This window comes from Mauremys reevesii, linkage group 12 (assembly GCF_016161935.1).
Source record: "Mauremys reevesii isolate NIE-2019 linkage group 12, ASM1616193v1, whole genome shotgun sequence".
NCBI classification, from domain to species: Eukaryota; Metazoa; Chordata; order Testudines; family Geoemydidae; genus Mauremys; species Mauremys reevesii.
Window position 1 is genome coordinate 50,067,433 of NC_052634.1, and position 15,695 is coordinate 50,083,127.

The following is a 15,695-nucleotide window of genomic DNA, read 5'->3' on the forward strand; positions in this document are numbered from 1 at the left end:
ATTCATTCCCCACCTTGACAATTCACAAAGTCCCTTTCCCATGCAGATTCCCAGCACCTCAGTGATCCTGGTAGCAGGAGTTGGGGCCTGAGACTTTCAGGGTCCTTTTTCCCCTCCACCTGGAGTGAACTCAGCTTTTCCCCCATCCCAGCCAATCGATGAAATAACAACAGGGGCATAAAGAAAGAGGGGAGGGAACATCTCACGGCCAGGGCTGGATGTGCCCAGGGCCCCTGCTTGTCCATTGTTTCCATGGAATTTGGCCCCCTGCTTTGCACAAGGGACAGAGAAAGATCTTGCTATTCCTGTGTCTGTGCAAGGAAAATTGTGCTTCCCTAGGAAAGAGAGGCGGGAAATGGCCCCATGGTGGGACAATATCCTCAGGATTAAGACCTAAGGATTTAGGCTGAGAACTGATAGAACTGCACTTATCTGGGATTTAACAAATTATCTTCCATGGAGCAGGGCCAGATCCAGTGTTTTTGCCCCCCCCAGTGGAAAAAAAAATAAAAAAGCTGCAGCTCTACCTCTGCTGCAGTTGGCCTCAAGTCCTTCCCTCTGAGAGGGATGAATTGCTGCTGAAGCCTCCCCCTTTCATTGACCGCCCCACTGTGCTGGGGCCTGGAGCCGGCCCTGCCATGGAGACACTGGGAAGATGGGAGAATCAGGAAAAAAAAAAGTGGATTTATTTACATTGCAAGTGAAGAAAAGCTGAAGCAGTTTTGGTTTAAAGTCACTTTTCCCTGACTGGGAATTGAACCCAGGCCGTGGCAGTGAAAGTGCCAAATCCTAACCACTAGACCACCAGAGAGGTGATGATGGTGTTTTTCTTCTCACTTATGTTACACTTTCTTAGGCTACTTTCTAGCCAATTTCTGAAGCTGCTCCATTGTCCATTCCCTAAGGGGCTAAGAGCAGAGAACCCCTGTACTCAGGGTCACAATCTCAGCCCAACCCAAGCCACTGAAAAAAACTCAAATCATGCTTCAGCTTCCTCCAGCAGGATCACAGAGCAACACAAAGAAAACCCAGCAGGAACAATCCTCCTCTGCCTTCATTTACCCCATTGCAACCCTCTCAGCAGCCGACTCTTGCGGGAAGGACACTGAGCTGATAGGAGCCCTGACATAGAGACCAAGGGAGGGGTGTTGCTCCCCCTGGGTGTGAGCTGATCATATTCTGACTCCGTGTAACGGGGCTCTGAGCTTTGCCATCTTGTGAGTTCTGTGTCCTCAACAAGCAACCACAGTGCTGACCCCTCCAGATCCTTCTGCTGGGAGCATGGGGATTACACAACAGCTGCCAGCCCTTTTTTCCTTTCCTTGTCCTCCTCGGCTTCCCCAGACCTTCCCCACAAATGGTTCTATCAGGCGCTGGAGGGATCTAAGGACCTGCAGGTTTCCCGAACCCACCTCTTAAGGAAAACAGTGATTCCCTTCTCTGACATTCCTGGCCCTGGGCTTCTTTTGAGTTTTTCCCCAGGGGGCCTGATTCCTTGTGAAAATGTGTGTGTGGCACCAGCTTGTTTGCCCCGTCTCTGGGAGCTGAGAAACTTTTTCAGACTCTCCCCCACTAGATGAGTCCAACAGCACCTCCCCTTGGTGGGAGAATCCTAAATTCCACCCTTTCACCCTGGTTACTCTGACCAGCTGATGGCGACAGCATGCTATATCAACCCCAGCTCTCTGGTCTAAAAAGCAGCATTTAACCAGCCTTGTGACACCGGTTTGCTCACTGGAGACATAACGAACCAGGAAAGAAAGCAAATGTCAGACAGGGAACCTCAGCTCACAAATAAACACCCTCAGGCTCCTTCTACACTGCGACTATTCGAATCTCCACCATATCATTGCAATAGCAGGGGTCAGGATTTCTCTGGGACACTGAAATGTTTCAGGGGATTGGTGCGTGAGCTCAGCCTTGCATTCCATCCCTGATGTTTCATGGACTAACAACAGCAGCAGCAGAAAGAAAGAGCGGAGCCAATATCTCACTGTCAGAGGTGAAGGTGGCCATGTCCCCTCTGTCTGACCATCGCCATTGCAGGAGAGAAGGTTTCAATACAATTGAATGCACTGGCTCAGACAAGAGACACAGGGAGGTTTTGCTGTTCATGGATCTGTGCAAAGGAAATTGTGTCTCTGTGTGAAATTTAGGCGGGAAATGAAACGTCCGCATGGTGGCCCAATGCCCTAAGGAATGTGGGTGATGGACTCTGGCTGAGAAATGATTTAACAGGAATTTGTATCAATGTATTGCCCTGATTAAAATCTATGGCTGTAAGGTGCCACTGTTGTTAGTACTTGAACCTGCATGGAGACACCCGAGTGGGTGTCAAGTCCATTACCTTAACGAGGCGTAGTTGAATATTTTGTCAAGATCCAAATTTCTTGGTCAAGGTCTAGTCAATGTCTAGATGCCAGAGAAAATAATACACTGATGATAATAAGAAGAATATAGAAAGATTTTGCAGTCACTATAGGCATAACTATGATGATTGTTTCGTGTTTCACTCTTTATATCTGGCACCACCACTGCCTTTCCCTTTAGTCTTGTAGTTTACCAAGGGTAAAACTAAACATCTCTTCAGGTACAAGGGAGTGTTTGTGTTCATTCCTGTTAGCTACACAGTGGTTCGATGTAGCTGCTTTCAATCCTCCGGCTCTGCCCTGATAAGTAACATTTCAGGGTGTTACTGAACTGAAGGAGGGAGATCATTTTTTGGCAGCTTACGCTGCCTCTTAAAGGTGTTTGTCTGGCTGGCAGCCCTGGTTCCCAGGACTCTCCTGAGGGAAGAAAGTTTCTGTGCAAAATACCAAAACTTTTAACAGAGAGGAGGGAAAGGCGATGGCCACATGATAGGGCCAGTATGTACCACAACATGGTTCTTTTATGTGGGATGACTCTGAACACTGACTGATCTCCACTCCCTTGTGTTTGAAGAGATGTTTAGTTGTGCACTTAGGAACCTATAAGGCTGAAGCAATTTTATGGATGGTGACACTAGGATTAAAGGGTTATTTAATGTTGTAGAAATTGTTAAAAACACTGAGCTTCAACTGGAACTGCCTGTTATTAAAGGCTGGTTTCCCCACGTCAGTTCCATAAGCTCTACTAGAAACACCCTGGTCCTCTCCTGCCTCGGTGGGAACTGCAGGGAATCGTCCCCTGCTGCCCTTGGCTCCAGGCTGGTTTTTCTGGGGAGGGGACGTGGAATTGATTTGTTCGCTGTTGAGAAGGGAGCCGGGCCAATTCTCAGGGAACGAGAACTCCCAGCATCTTCCCAGCCCAGCCCAGGCTGCTGCCCTGTCCCAGCCTCTGTTCCCCTGGGGGCCCTCCGTGTTTGACTCTAGAGCAGGCCGGGAGCAGCAGCTGAGGCAGAGGACAGCCTGGGCCGGCCAGATAAGAAGGAGTTTAGCAAGCAAAAAAGGTAAAATGGCAGTGGAGTATTACCTAGGACTCGACGGCATTTCTCCATTGGTCTCTCTGCTTGGGGGCAGGGACAATAACACGTCCTGCTGCATTCGATATTTCAAAGGGAGGTTTAGGATTTTCATTCTCACACACGGTGCACAAAGCAGGACTCAACCTTTGCTGTAAACTGAACAAGCTGCTCACAGATTCTGGCAGCCACAATGAGCATTTGGGTGAGAGCTCAGACCTGCCCCTGTCCCAGAGAGGGGAGAGGGGTCATCTGTGTGGGGACTGGACCACTGACCGACCAGCTCCTAACTCCCAAACATTCAGTAACTGTTATCAGTGCCTGTGAGTGTTATTTAAACCATAAGAAAAACCACACTGGGCTAGACCAAAGGCCCATCTAGCTCTGAATCTTGTCTTCTGACAGTAGCCAAGAGCAGGTGCCCCAACAGCCACTCAACAAGGCACCACTGGGAGTTGAACCCAGGATTTCCTGTTTATGAAATAGAGCCTTTCAGGCAGCTAAACCATGGTGCCTGTGAGTAACTATAGCACACTGTCTGCCCACACCTGACTCCCTGCCATTGCCACCAGGGCCTGACAAGCTTTGCTTGTGTTTGGATTCTGCAAAGCAGAGGAGCAGGTGAGGTTTTCCTTGCAAGCTGTGTGTGAGTGAATCTTTGGCCAGGTCTGCACTACAAAGTTGTTTCAGCAGAATTATATTGCTCAGGTGTGTGAAAAACACACAACACTCCCTTGGTCGGTAGCTTGTGGCCGGTGTACACACTGCAATGCCACGTCTGGCGACAAAACTGCCCTGTTTTGGTGACAAAATAAAACGACTTCGATGAGAGGTCTAGAGCTTTTTGCAGCAAACTTAAAGTGACAGAGTGTCAGTGTAGACGCTGCTGTTCATTATATCACCATAACTGGCCTCCTCCAGTATCCCACAATGCCTGCCATGAACTCGCCTGCCCTGCATTCCTGCTACAGAGCCATGGGCCCCTCCCCTTTCATCGCTCCGGGAAGTTCTGACAGCTGAGCCTGCTGCTCTGCTCCGGCAGCCAGGAGCAAATCACTGCCGTGGATGCTGCTCTCTCCCGCCCTGTGAACACAGAGCAGGCGGCGGGAGCTTCCTTACAGTGTAGGGGGGCCACTGGCATCCGAACTGTGACATGCCCATGACACCCCTTCCCTCGAGGAGGCTCTTACCTTCTAAACAGGGACTTCTGTTTTCTAGTAAAATCACTAAAAGGGAAGAAGAAAACTCGAAAGAGGTTCCTCCTGGCGCTCACGTCCGTGAACCCGAATACTCTCTCAGTCCTCAAAGAGAGACCTGGAGAAGGAGACTTGCTGAAGCAAAGCCACAGGGGTCTCTGAGGTTTCCCTGGCCCCTCGCGCCTGTCCTGCCTGGCTGATGTCAGCATCTCTCTGTGAGGTCACCACCTCCCCACCACCTTTGACCAATAGTCTGAGGGCCTGCAAAAGGCCTTTGTGATGTCACTGCCACACCCCTCCCTTGCTGTGCTAATGTCCTGCCCCTGCCCAGGCACTTTGGAGGTTTGAGCTACTCCCTGTGGATCACCCCACTCAAGGAGCGTTCGTTCTAGGCAGCAAGCCGGCTAGCCAGGAAAACATCAGACGCTGCTCCCAATGCTACACTCAGCTTTTCAGAAATTAGTCAACTTGATGGCCAGAAGAGACCATTAGAACATCTAATCTGACTCCCTGCATATCACAGGCCTCCTTTATGACACAATAGCTACTTTTGGGGCAAACACATTCCAGAAAGGCATCTAGTCTTCATTAAATGACATCAGGAGATGGAGAATCCACCACTTTCCCTAGAAGATATTTTTCTCCAGCCCTCAGAACATTTGGTGGCTCTTTGCAATTGAACGAGCTCAACCTGATTAGCTTATCAAAAGAAGATTGAAAGGCGATTTCACTGAAGTGTTGAAGGGCCTTAATGGAGAGAAAATATTGGGTATGAAAGGGCTCTTTAATCAAGCAGAGAAAGGCATAACAAGACCCAATGGCTGGAAGGTGAAAATAGACAAATTCATATTACAACTAAGGCACAAATATTCAACAGCGAGGATGATTCACGACAGGAACAAGCTCCCAAGGAAAGTGGTGGATTCTAATTCTAATTCCTTATGAATATTCTGTGTGTTTGTGTCTGCAGGGGAGGAACATGCTATATGCCCAGAGGACTTTATTCCTCCAGCCTGCAAGGACAGAGGGGATGTCAAGGAGTTGCTCCTTCAATCCCCACCACAGAAAGGCCCTTCTTAGGAAAGGCAAAATCCTGGAGAGAAAGAGTAACACTGAACAAGACTTCAGAAAGACAGATTTTTATTATCACAGTGAGAAGTTTTTCACCTGACCAGGGACTTGAACCCTGGACCTTCAGATTAAAAGTCTGATGCTCTGCAAGCTGAGCTAGCCAGGCTCACATATGAAAAGCCCAACTTGGTGTGGAGGTGAAGCTAGTCAAGAAAAAGCGAGACAGCCACAATAGGGGAAACTTGCTGCTCTCTCTCTCTTCCCAGCCCTGGCCTGGCCTGGTATTAGTGCTGGTTAAAAAGACGGGAAAATATTGGCATCTACCAGCCATTCATAGCTGTACAAGTCTCAGGCACAATACAGAGGTGCCCATCTGCAAGTGCCAAATGGTTGGATTGGCTAATGCAGCCTGTAGACGTCCAGGGCACTCTGGGATATAGAGCCAAGTGTCCATCACCATCATTATTTCAAAGGGATAATGATAATGGTAGCAAGGTTCACAACTGACTCAGCAGTTGCATACAAAGGTGCACGTTTGGCAGTTACGTTGGCTCAGGTTGGCCACCCCGGTCTAGATGTAGAAGTTACAACATTTAAACTTGAAAGAGGGGCCAATTTCCCCATCATTTCCCACCTTTACATCCAAACACGATGAAGGTAGCAGATAGAGCCAGAGCAGGTTGTCTATGGGACCAAGTATATGCAGAGTATCCGCGACAGAGGTTTGTTCAACCTGTTCTTAAAAGCCTCCGAGGACAGAGACACCACAGACGCCCTTGGGAGCCTATTCCAGAGCTTAACTACACTCAGAGTCTGACATTGGTGACGTAGGAGGCTGAGAAAAACAACACTGGTTGTCAGAAAAAAACAGCCCTCCCAGGTGCGTTAAGCAGTAGGTTCTTGTGTTTTAAACAGCCATGGCCTGGGTTCAATTCCCTCTAAAAACCAGAAGTCTTTCAATGAAAATCTCCATTCATTTTGCATTTGAAATTGAAAGGAAAAGAGGGCTTCTTGTCCTTATCAACAAGACAAAGAATGGCTTTTTTCTCAGTAAATATTTTTAAAAGGCGCTGACTCGACCTGAAGATCTCATTTCATTTGTATTTACAATGGAATGATTCTCTCTAGGATAGACAGAAATTCTTCAGCTAGACTCAGATTCCACGGGAATACGAGAAGCGATTGTGTCTAACACCTGCCTTTTTTTGGACAACAGTGATGTCCAAGTTTTCCATGGACATTTCCCTTTCAGCACCTCAGGCCCCATCCAACAATACAAGAAACTGAAACGCACAGAAAGTTTCTCACCATAGGATTCACTGACCAGGCCGGGGGAAAAGTTTTGCCATTTGAAGATGTTTGAATTCCCTCCAACTTCTCTCATACAAATGCTAAATAGTTGGTGGTGTAATGTTACAGGAGAGGTTGAAATTAGGCTATTTCGTCAGATAGAAGACAGTGATTGTGTCAGGAGTGGGATGTGAATGGAGCCTAGAGCAACAAATGACAGTGTTAGAGGGCTTATTCCGTCACCCTCTCACTTCCCTGGTCCTTCTCGCATGAACAGAGAGCAACAATACCCGAAGTCCAAAGGCGCAAACAATTTGATGTTTATTGGGGTGAACGTCCAGCAAGCAGGATTCCAGTTTCCTTCCTTAGTGTCCCCTTCTCAGCTCTGACACCACAGAGCCTTGTCTGTGTCCCTGTTTCTGTTCCCATCCCAGTTCCCATTTCCCCCTGTAGCAAAACGTGATCCCAATTCCCCCATCCCCAGTCCCTGTTCCCATCCCCCCCCCCGCCTTCCTGATTGACTGCAGACTATATAGTAAAACCTGAGTTCTGCTTAGCTATTCCTTAACCAATCATTTTACTGAAATGTAATTAACCAATCCTAATATACTGTAACGTGATTATCTAACCAATTATATTCCACCACCTTCATTGGTTTACACCCAACAAAATTAATTATACAGCAGACAGAAACAATCACAGAACCAGACAGAGACCATGCAAATAAACATACAAAACAATACAGAAGGGAGGATTTCACAACTACATCTATACAGACATAAGGGTTTTCCAGCTGTGTCTATTGATAAGTGAGTTCTTGCCAGACAGGATGCTACCAAACTAAGTTTCCCTTTCTCTGGAGGTGATGGAATATCAGGACAGGATTGTATTCCTAACAGCCCAATAGCACCTTATTTCAGTGTGACTAGTTGGGAATGTGAGGATGTGACCATACACTTCCCAGCTTATGGCTGCCTTTGCTGCTTAGCCGAAGAACCAGGCCTCAGACTGTCACAGTAAGAGAAGGCCATTACACAGACAGACAGTGATTTTTTATTCTTTCTCTTATATCTTTATAACTAGCTAAGTGATAAAAATACACCTAAATTCTTAAAGTACAGGCCTTTGCAGACAGGCCTGAATCTCTGTATCCTAACAGTCCTCGAGGTCAGGCAGCCTCTGGGTAAGGGGGTGGGGACTCAGATCCTTCCCCTGGCCAATTCCACCAGGGTCGTGTATAAACCAGGGAAGTTTGCCACAATAGCCAGACCAGATGCCCCCTTTACACTTGTGTTCTGTCCTCATTGCTTCTCTCTCTCCCTTCCCCCCATCTCTGCTGCTCCCCCTCTGGGCTTTCTCAGCACCTGGCCCCACAGCACTTCCTGGCAGCCAGAGACTGCACTTTCTACACCTGCTCCTGTGGATGTGGCCTCTCTCCTGATTGCTAAGGAAAGGAACCTTTCCAGGAAATGGCCACAGCTTCTGGGAATCCCTGTGTGGCTGTGAACAGAGTTTGGCTCCTGGCACACAAGGCAACTTAAAAGCCGAGCACCCAGACAGGGGCTTGAACCCTGGACCCTCAGATTAAGAGCCTGATGCTCTACCAACTGAGCTACCTAGGCTTGTTAGGAAACATCTTCACCGTTCAGCACAAGAGTGAGCAGGCAGGCAAAGCGGGGGCAAAAAACGTCCCAGGAACCCCTCCTCTTTTTCTGCACAGCCACTGCCTGGCAGCAGAATTCCTTCTCCTCCTCAGGGAGACTAAATCTCTGTACCTAGACAGCCGGTCCATCCGCTGCACCTCAATCCCCCATGCCCGAGCCTCCCTGCCAAAGCCCTGCACCTGGCCCCATACAATTAAGTCTCACTTGTCGCTGGGAACTTAACTTCTTGTGCCCAGAGTGTCTCAGCCCCCTCAGTAGATGACCTGAGAAACAGCAGCAGCTGCCCTGCATGCCGGTCTGTGGGTGGCCTTCAGTGGGGTTCAGCACAGCAGGGAGCAGGCTGGCCCTGTGGCTGTCTGCTGGCCACACATAATCATGGTCCTCTCCTCCTCTTGCCCTGGCCTCTGTGGCTTTTAAGCCTTCTCCTGGAGCTGTCAGCACCAGCCGCCTCTGCTCTAGGTGCCCAGAGGAGGAGAAGTGCTGGGCTCCCACCTGCCCAGCCCTGCTTCCTTCAAGCACAGTGGCAAGTGCCAGACTTGTGGGCACCAGGTGAAGCCGTGAGAATCCCAACCCTCAGGTGTCAGTTCTAGAGCCCTGACCCATCCAGCAGGAGGGGAAAAAATTGCTCTTGCAGAGCTGGAGACAGGGAAGTGGAGCAGTATGAGCTCCAGGGCTTTACCACAAGGTCCCACTGAGATTTGAACTCAGATTGCAGGATTCAGAGTCCTGAGTGCTGCCCATTACACCATGGGACCAGCTCATGCTCCCTTCTCTGGCCATCAGTGACCCTCATGGGGCCGGCTCATGTAAGGGACCGTTGGCCCCTTACTAAAGCTTAGTGGGGGTTTTGGTTGGCTAGTTCCCAGTCCCAGTAGAAGGGGAAAGGGCCAATGGGAAATCAGGACCCTGAGACTGACAGTCCCCTGGGCAATCGGGAGAGGCCAAAGCTCCAAGTTAGCCGCACTGACAGGCCAGGCAGTGTAATGAGGGAGTCACCAGGCCAGGGGGTCCCATCCTCCGTGGGAGCTGGCCCTTCCTGGGCCAGAGTGGGGCAGAGCTAAGGAGAGAGCAGGAGCCTGAGAAGAGCCAGGGAGCAGAGCTGGGCAGGTGTAGTGCCAGAAACTGCTCCTTGTAGGATTTTGCTACCTGCAGCAGTTACTGAGACCTGAGGTTGTTCTTATTTGCTGACTTGTCCTAATTGGCTAAAACTTGACAGTGGTGGGGGATGGAAGCATAAAGGCTTCATCCTCCAAACGACCCTGCCTGGTGTCCATCTGTATCTATTACCTCTTAACACCGGATTGTAAAAAAATAGAGTGAGGTCATTTAAGCATCATTTATTTTGCAGCTTCATTTACTGTGCTAACAATGTAGCATCCTGACACCGATACTTCTGCCCACGTGCCCTGTGGGTTGGATTCATTTTAGTGGGACACGGGACATGTGGAGGATAATTTAAACTCTTAATTTCCTTAGGGTTTCCCTTTAATATACTTCTCTGCTGGTGCAATTTCTGACCATTGCACGTCTATTGTATTTATTACAATAGCACAAGTAAGTCACACAAGTGACATAGTCTCAGGGCTTGGCTACACTTGCAAGTTAGAGCCCATTAAAGCAGCCCCGGATGCCCTAACTCCTGAGGTGTCCACACTCGCAAGGCACATGGAGCACCTGGGCTCTGCAGCTGGAGCTCTCCTGGTAATCCACCTCCATGAGAAGTATAAAGCTCGCTGAGCCCTGCTGAAACGCCCTGGCAGCAGTGTGGATGACGTGTTGCATCACTGCACTGTGATTGGCCTCAGGAAATGTCCCAAAATCCCCTGAAGTCAAGTGCCCACTCTGGTCATTGTTTTGAAATCGGCTGCAGGCATGCAGATATCCCCTTTCAAAGCTCTGTTTCTGACAGCCGGCTGCTTATCTGCTCTAGGACAAAGCAACCATTAGTGTGGAATGCTGCTGTTGTGAGTGTGTATGAGGGGAGGTGGGGGTCTGCTGCTGTCTGAACACACAAGACAACATGCTAACACACTCTCAGCCCCCCCAAACACACTGTCACTCCCCCCACGTACACACAACACACTCCCTGTCACACTCCACCCCCGTCCCCCATTTGAAAAGCACGTTGCAGCCACTTGCACACTGGGATAGCTAACACACTGCACTGCTCTCTGTGGCATTGCCAGAGCTGCTAATGTGGCCACTCCAGTGCGCTTGCAGCTGTCAGTGTGAACACTCGGCAGCGGTTTCCCTGCTGTGGTTTAACTCCCAGTGCTCTACATCTGCAAGTGTAGCCAAGCCCTAAATTTGCCAGACCAACCGAACTCAGTAACTGCCCTCCACCACCATGTGCAGTGAGTAGGGACACAGTGAAGCGCACACCACACTTGCTGGCTCAGCCTTGTGCATGCTGGGGTGGCCACCTCCCCGTTGATGAGACCTGGTCCCACTGTCTCCGTGGAGCTCCAGTCTGCCCTGCTGCCATCCCTGTCTGTGTTGTCTTCTCTAGCAGTTGACTGGAAGGTGAGTACTGGCCGCATGCCATGTAGCCATGTTGTCTCCAAGGGCGAAAGGAAGAATGGTGCCTTCATAGCCCACCCAATATTCCATAACATAGTTAAGGAAAATATTTCTCAATGACCTCTCAGTAAAAGATCAGAAGCAGCCAGTGTCCGCATCAGTCTACGAGCATTGGTATTTTCTTGAAATTTGTCAGACCAACCTAACTAACACCTAACACACATTTGAACCTCTTTTCACACTGTTGCTCATTCTCAAGGTGTGCTTTGTCTCCAGACAGATCCATTCTCTTTCAGAATGGCCTTGCTCTTTCACTGAGGTGTCGGAGTAAACACTTCCCTTCACTCTATTCTCAGACAAACACTAGTATTAAGTGTTTGCTACTGATGGGTCTAGAAAGCATTTTTCAAGTGGAAGATGCTATTTCTGGGGGATTGTTCCCAAGCTGCAGTACTTTGTGTTCCAACATCTCCCAGCTTCCTTGGTGAAAATAAGACCAAGGTTTCTTTACAATATACAAGAAGGAAGGAGGTTTTCACCCCAGATGGGACTTGAACCCACAAACTCTGGCTTCGGAAGCCAATGCCTTATCCATTAGGCCACTGGGGCTCTTAATTGTGCATGAAAGAGGGATGGAAATTCCCTCTCATAATTGCACATTCCTCACATTCACTCAGGAGCCAAATACTCCATTTAATGGCCTTACAGAAACGTCTGCATCCCCTGGCAGCGAGGCACCTGGGCAGGTCGCTGACAGAGCTGAGCACCACCTTTCTGCCAGCCATCTTTAGAGAAGAACCCCACCCTAGAGTCACCCCTCCCTCCTTCAGCACCTCCACGGCTGTGGCTCTGAGTGGCAGTAGGATGATTAGGGAGTGAATCCGGGGCTGGAAGTGGGGTAAGGTCGGCCTGTAAGGAGGAACCAGGTGGGACAGACCCAGGGGGAGGCTGTGGGCTGTGGGCTGCTGGTTGGTTGTTGGGATTCGAGCTCTAGATCAAAGCTGGGCAATGACCTGACACCCAGGGTTATAGGGCCAACATAGTGACCCCCTTACTGGCCTTAGTGAACCCCAAACCCTTGTTACTAAGGGCATTGAGGAGTCTCTGTCCCTTAATAACTTCTGGGAGCTCCCCAGCAGGCTGCGGGCGTCAGCCGCCTCCTGCCACACAGGTTAGACTCTTGGCGCTGTGCCAGCCGCCCCCTCGCTTGCAGGCCCAGTGTAAGAAGAAGGAGGCCTGGTGCTGGCAGAAGAGGGTTTTGATTATGGGCACAGGACACTTCCACTCAGTAGCACAGCTGGGGGGGAGCAGGGGAAACAGCTAAAATCGGGGAGGGGAGGCTGAAGCCCCACTTCCCTCCCAAAATGATTCCCATTGGGGGACACCAGGATGGAGCGGCAAGTGGTGGCCAGACTCTCACCGCCAGGGTCTAGTCTAGCTCAGGGTCCAGCTCAACCTCCTCCCCGCGCCACTGGCCTCCAGCCCCTTCCACTGCCAGATGAACCCAGGAACTCAGGCAGGAACAGGGTGAGAAAGGTAAAACTGCAGCAACAAAAGCACAAAGGGACTTGACCCCGCAAGTTCTTGATTCAAAGTCAGAAGCCTTATCTGTTAAGCCATGTGGATGCCTACTTCATGCACTTCTTTGGAAAAGGTGGACAATGTGTTTCTTGGGTCACCTATTGAGGGGGGGGCAAGATGCTGGGCACAAGAAGTCGAGTTCCCAGTGAGATGTAATTCTATGGAGCCAGGTGCAGGGCTTTGGCAGGGAGGCTCAGGCATGGGGGATTATCCTGATCTAAGCACCATTGTAGAGAACGCTTTCTCCACCTGCTCCTGTGGATGTGGCCTCTCTCCTGATTGCTAAGGAAAGGAACCTTCCCAGGAAATGGCCACAGCTTCTGGGAATCCCTGTGTGGCTGTGAACAGAACTTGGCTCCTGGCACACAAGGCAACTTAAAAGCTGAGCACCCAGACAGGGTCTAGAACCCTGAACCCTCAGATTAAGAGCCTGATGTTTTACTAATTGAGCTATCTGGGCTTGTTGGGACCATCTTCACCGTTCACCACAAGAGTGAGTAGGCAGGCAAAAGAGAAGCAAAAAAAGTCCCCAGAACCCCTCCTCTTTTTCTGCACAGCCACTGCCTGTCAGCAGGATTCCTCCTCCTCCTCCCTCCTGTGCCTCAGTGAGACTAAATCTCTGTGCCTAGACAGCCGGTCCATCCGCTGCACCTCAATCCCCCATGCCTGAGCCTCCCTGTCAAAGCCCTGCACCTGGCTCCAGAGAATTAAGTCTCACATCTCACTGGGAACTCGACTTCTTGTGCCCAGAGAGTCTCGGCCCCCCTCAGTAGCTGACCCGAGAAACACAGCGTCTGCAAAAGCAGCAAAGAGTCGTGTGGCACCTTATAGACTAACAGACGTATTGGAGCATGAGCTTTCGTGGGTGAATCCCCACTTCGTTGGAGGCGTCAGTGTCGGCCTTTCCCAAAGAAGTGCCTGGAGGGCCTTTTTCTGTGTGACCACGTGGCCTAATGGATAAGGCGTCTGACTTCGGATCAGGCGATTGAGGATTCAAGTCCCTTCGTGATTGTGCTTGTGCAGCTTTACTGTTGTGCTGAACGTCCTGCTCCCTTCAGAGCTGGAACCTCTTCTTGGCCGCTCAGGCCAATGCTCTGGCTTCAGCTAGAGCCCCAGGCAGGAGTTGGGGGTTGCGTGTCACAAAGGCTGGGGCATAAGCCCCAGGTGCTTCCAGTCTCGCCTTTGCCCTTCCTGACTTGCCAAAGAAAATGGGCGGCTGCCCGGGCTAGAGTGTGGAGCAGTTTCTCTCTTCCAAGTGTGTGCCTGTCCCTGTGCTGGAGGGTACTTGCTACATAGCCCCTTGGGAGCCTGGGTGTTTCTCTGCTTCTCGCCAGCTGGGGAAAAGCCTCTTGGGGTAAAATCTCCTGCCCCACTGCCAAAGCCAGCACCTTGAGTGGGAACGGTAAGAGGCCCCACCAGGGGGCTGGCCCTGCTTTCCTACCATCTTCTGCTGCTGGCCACAGAGCATCAGCAGCCGCCCCGCATGCTGGTCAGTGGGTGGCCTTCAGTGGGCGTTTGGCATGGCAGGGAGCAGGCTGGCTGGGTGTTTTTGTGCCTGTCTGAAGGCTGCACATAGGCATGGTCCTGCCCTCCTCTGGCCCTGCCCTCAGTTGCTCTGTGGCTTTTAAGCCTTCCCTTGGAGCCGTCAGCACCAGCCGCCTCTGCTCTAGGTGCCCAGAGGAGGAGAGGTGCTGGGCTGCAGCCTGGGAAGCCTGGCCCTGGCCCTGCTTCCTTTAAATGCCATGTGGGCAAGAGGAAGAGCTGCAGCTACAGGGACCAAAGTTGTGGGCATCAGGTGAAGCAGCAAGAAACCCAACCATCAGGTCAACCCGCAGGAATCTCTAGCCAGGCTGTTAAGTTCTAGGACCCCACCCTCTAGCGAACCAGCTGGACCAGAGACCCATCTCCAGTGGGCATCAGTGACCCAGGAGGAGGAGAAAAAAACATCCACTCTAGTTCAGCCAGGGAGAGGGTAACCAAGCACCTTGAGCTCCAAGGCTTTGCAGCAAACCACTGTACCTGCCAGAGGTCCCACTGAGATTTGACCTCAGATACCAGGATTCAAAGTCCTGAGTGCTGCCCATTACACCATGGGACCTGCTGCTGTTTTGCTTTCTAGACCCCTGTGACTCTCAGCTGGGTGGCTTCCACTCTGCACTTATTGCTTCCCACCAGCGGCTTCCTCTTGCGGGACTCTCTCTCCTCCTCCAGCAACTGTGGTCCTGCACTACCGGATCCGCGGGTCCTTCCCTGAGTCCTCCCCATCCCCCTGCTTTGTCTCCATTCCCTGCAGGCTGCAAAAATGTCAGGGGAGGCCGCCCCTCCCTTCACTCGGTGCTCCCGCTCATATCAGCCAACTGCAGCCTCATCTCCTGGAACTCGGGCAGCTGTCACTTGATCCGATCGTACAGTCACACGCTGACTGGCTCCCCTGCCTGGATGCTCTTGTGGAAATCCCACAGGCGACACTGCAGGACTTGGCACCGTTGGTTTCTTTAATGTTGTGGTGTTTCCCCAGCCGCCGGAACAAAGCCACCAACTCCTCCCTCACCGACTCCCACCAATCCCCTGGTTGCCATAGAACCCTCTGATGCTTTCCCGTTCTGCCAGCACCGCCAGGCCTTGCCCCCCTGCTCCTTTATCTTGCAGGCTCTGGATGTTCAGCTTCCAGTATCCTCTGCCCTGGGTCAGGGACAGGGGCGGCTCCAGGCACCAGCGCAGCAAGCGCGTGCCTGGGGCGGCAAGCCACGGGGGGTGGTCTGCTGGTTGCTGTGAGGGTGGCAGTCAGGCTGCATTTGGCAGCATGCTTGAAGGAGGTCCTCTGGTAATGTGGATTAGGCGGCATGCCTGCGGGAGCTCTGCCAGTCCCGCTGCTTCAACGGCAATTCAGCAGCGGGTACGATGAAGGCACGGGATCGGCAGACCTCCCGC

At 51.1% G+C, this 15,695-nt stretch overlaps 4 non-coding genes across 4 annotated transcripts; all 4 read right to left on the reverse strand.

The window, feature by feature from the left end:
- Positions 1 to 739: 739 nt before the first annotated feature.
- TRNAE-UUC lies at positions 740 to 811 on the reverse strand. Its single transcript has one exon. It is a non-coding gene; the product is annotated as a tRNA-Glu (tRNA).
- A 7,737-nt stretch (positions 812 to 8,548) lies between these two features.
- TRNAK-CUU lies at positions 8,549 to 8,621 on the reverse strand. Its single transcript has one exon. It is a non-coding gene; the product is annotated as a tRNA-Lys (tRNA).
- Positions 8,622 to 9,346: 725 nt separating this feature from the next.
- Positions 9,347 to 9,418, reverse strand: TRNAQ-CUG. The gene has a single exon. It is a non-coding gene; the product is annotated as a tRNA-Gln (tRNA).
- A 2,301-nt stretch (positions 9,419 to 11,719) lies between these two features.
- On the reverse strand, positions 11,720 to 11,792 carry TRNAR-CCG. The gene has a single exon. It is a non-coding gene; the product is annotated as a tRNA-Arg (tRNA).
- Positions 11,793 to 15,695: the final 3,903 nt, after the last annotated feature.